Below are 3,163 nucleotides of genomic sequence, written 5' to 3' on the forward strand. Positions count from 1 at the left end.
TATCCTTTTAGACACATTTTATGTGTATTGCATTTCTTTTGTAATATTTTTCATGAGAACCATGTTAAAATCTCTTCTCTTCCCTCCAAATAGCAAGAAGGCATATCTGCTGGCCAGGAGCTTATTTTCTTTACCTGAATGGAAATCATGAGTAGGCCGAAATCTCTTTTAGTGTTTCACTTCTGCCTCCTTCTCACCTTTCAATGTTTTCTAAACCTGATGGCTATCAGCAGAGAGCAGATCCAGCAGAACCTGACAGAATGTCTACTCTCAGAGTCCTTGTCTACAACTCTTTGGCATTAAGATCAGCCAGTGGTTCAGCTCTCAACCTAGGATATAAAATAAGTAGACCTAACAACTTGATGGTTCTTGGGAGTATATTTGGTGACCAGAACCTATAGGTTCTCTTCTTTGTCAAGTACCTCAACAATCAGAGAGATGAACTCTTCCACAATTTAGTGATCATGGTCAGGGCAACTCAGTACCTCTTCATGTTCCTGGAGTCAGAAGTGAGACACCAAACCACCCCTTTTCTGGGATTGAGCCCTGAGGACAGCCAGAGACCATTCGCTTATTACCTGAAGGCTTCTGGGTAGTAGAAATGTTCCTCACTGGGTGAGTGGTCCATCTCCTGATCTTCCACTGTCAAGCAGGAACTTTTTATACTCAGTAGTCTTTGTTTATACTCAGAAAAAGAAGTCTCATGTCCTAAAGTAGGAGGCTAGGAGGAAGTCCTCATGTTTCTGAGCTCAGCCTCAGAGGTTAGAGATTGGGAGGTATCTGTTTCTGTGGATCAGGTGGTATCAGGTTTACAGTGATCAGGATATTGTGTTTCTGTATTTGGTTAGTTGCTGAGTTTGTCTTAGTTGTAGACCACCAGGACTACTGTTCTTTGCAGCTGCATTCTCTGACCCATCTCTTTCCTCCTATCTGCAATCCACATTACAGTAAATAGGTGAGAAAAGACACTTCCAGAGAAGAAATTACAGAGTCTACTGTTAGAACACTGGCTTAGGAGTAGGTCAAAAAAACGCTTCCCAAACAATTCACAGAACTCATCTGATCAACCTGTTCATACACCAAAGAGGCTCTGTTTTGACCAATCACAGCTATTTTGTTTGCATCAGTCATCATTTTACCAATTAGCACCCTATTACAGAAGTTTAATTACCAGGGAAAATGCTATTTTCTGTCCAAGATATTAATGATTCATCTGCATTTATGGTTGAAAAGTCTGGTACAAGCTGTTTTGAACAGTCCAGATTGAGGCTTTTTTATAAGGATCCAGGATAGTGGACAACAGTGTTGGAAGATTATGTTCAGTCTTCTACTAATGTTTAAAATGTCTAGTCCTATCTTAATAGTGGCTTCACTGTCAATTTAACTCATAGTTTCATTGTTGAAAGAAACCTGGATGCTTGGAATACTAGATTCAATAACGGAATATTAGGGATGAGAATTGCCATGATATTGTTGTTTATTTACAGAAAAACTAATAAAAGGAACATAAAAAATCAGACTTCAAGAGCTTATCATTGTCACCAACATCAATTTAGATTTGTTACTTTTATACTTTTTAAGCAATGTTTTATTTTTCTGCCCAGTGTTCAGGGAAAAGGAGGTTTCATTCTGTTACAGAAAGCTCAAATGTTGTATTTCAAAGTATTTCAGAACACACTTACAAGAAAGTACAATTTAAAGTCTTTAAATGGCAAGATAACACTTGAAATATCACTACTCCAATAAAACATTCATAAGTATAGAAGGCCACGTTTTTTACAATGAATACGTGACATGTGCACATAATTATAGCAGTAAAATGTATCATTATTTTTTTAATGACAAAAATAAATACGACTTTTTCTTTGGTTTATTTTGAGTAGATTCCCCCAAATCATGCTTGATTGTTAGGTTTTTCATCTCAAGACATGCCCTCTATTGCTGTGATTGCCTGGTATTCTCCAGACCAAGTTAGAGTTCTGTTTCTTATATGTGCAAGGCTATTTTCAAGTATCTTAGTTGTGTAGGTAGAAAGAAAGAAAATAGTCAGAAGAAAGATTGGACATAAATGAAGGAATGGGAGTGGTGCTGGGAGTCTCCTGTCCTTGGTGCTGTCACTCGAGGCTCAGTGCACAATGCAGGTAGCATGTTTGCAGCAGCAGCAGAGTCACCTCGGCGGGCGGTCCAGCCCCTGTGGTGGTGCAGCCACTTCACCTGCTCCACTCTTCCTTCCTTCGCTTGCACCATGGCTGATCAGCTGACTGAAGAAGAGACTGCTGAATTCACAGAAGCTTTCTCCCTATTCGATAAAGATGTTGATGGCACCATCACAACAAAGGAACTGGGGACCGTCATGTGGTCACTGGGTCAGAACCCAACAGAAGCTGAACTGCAGGATATGATCAACGAAGTGGATGCAGATGGGTATGGCACCATTGACTTTCCAGAGTTCTTCACTATGATGGCTAGAAAAACGAAAGACACAAGAGCGAAGAAGAAATCCTTGAGGCATTACGAGTCTTTGACAAGGATGGAAATGGTTACATCGTGGTGCAGAACTGCACCACGTCATGACAAACTTAGGAGAAAAGCTAACCGATGAAGAAATAGATGAAATGATCAGAGAAGCAGATGTTGGTGAGTACGGACAAGTCAACTATAAAGAAATCGTACAGATCATGACTGCAAAATGAAGACCTACTTTCAACTACTTTTCCCCCTCTAGAAGAATCAAATTGAAATCTTTTACTTTCCTCTTAGGAAAAAAAGAAGAAGAAAAAAAGCAAAAAGTTCATTTCTTCATTCTGTTTGTATCTAGCAAAACTGAATGTCAAAAGTACGTTCTGTTCACACACAAGATCTGCATGTATTGGTTGGCTGTCCTGCTGCCTAAAGATCAAGCCCCCTACATCAGTTTTACAGTATAAATACTCATACTACCTTATAAGGAAGCACTTAGTGGCCTCCTTAAAGTTCCATTTGCTAATGATTAATACTATGTTTGGGCTAGTCGTTTTGGAGCAGTTTCTCATGCTTGCAGCTTGATGAGTGAGCACAGTCAGGCCTTTGTATTAACCCCCCCCCCAAAAAAAAACCAGAAACAAAATTCAAAATCTCAAATGGCTTCGAGTTCAATCTGTTGAGATAAATTATCAGCAGCCAG

At 39.5% G+C, this 3,163-nt stretch overlaps 1 pseudogene; it reads left to right on the forward strand.

Annotated features, from left to right (window-relative positions):
* Positions 1-2,245: 2,245 nt before the first annotated feature.
* LOC114621316 lies at positions 2,246-2,693 on the forward strand (annotated as a pseudogene).
* Positions 2,694-3,163: the final 470 nt, after the last annotated feature.

This window comes from Grammomys surdaster, unplaced genomic scaffold (assembly GCF_004785775.1).
Source record: "Grammomys surdaster isolate TR1022 unplaced genomic scaffold, NIH_TR_1.0 174, whole genome shotgun sequence".
NCBI classification, from domain to species: domain Eukaryota; kingdom Metazoa; phylum Chordata; class Mammalia; order Rodentia; family Muridae; genus Grammomys; species Grammomys surdaster.